General features: G+C 49.3%; 1 pseudogene; it reads left to right on the top strand.

The window, feature by feature from the left end:
* Positions 1-109: 109 nt before the first annotated feature.
* LOC118345549 lies at positions 110-207 on the top strand (annotated as a pseudogene; the record flags this gene model as incomplete).

Raw genomic sequence — 207 nt, 5'->3', positions numbered from 1 at the left:
TGCCCATCGCGTAGCCATGGGTTTGGATCAGATCTCCGTTTGGATTGGGATCGGAAGGAGGCTAGTATGTCGCTCAAGGATTATATGAATTTTAAGTAATTAGTTTGATGGGTGCGATCATACCAGCACTAATGCACCGGATCCCATCAGAACTCCGCAGTTAAGCGTGCTTGGGCGAGAGTAGTACTAGGATGGGTGACCTCCTGG

Source organism: Juglans regia, unplaced genomic scaffold (genome assembly GCF_001411555.2).
Source record: "Juglans regia cultivar Chandler unplaced genomic scaffold, Walnut 2.0 Scaffold_2858, whole genome shotgun sequence".
NCBI classification, from domain to species: domain Eukaryota; kingdom Viridiplantae; phylum Streptophyta; class Magnoliopsida; order Fagales; family Juglandaceae; genus Juglans; species Juglans regia.
The sequence above is the reverse complement of the archived record's forward strand: the minus strand, read 5'-3'. Positions and strand labels throughout refer to the sequence as shown.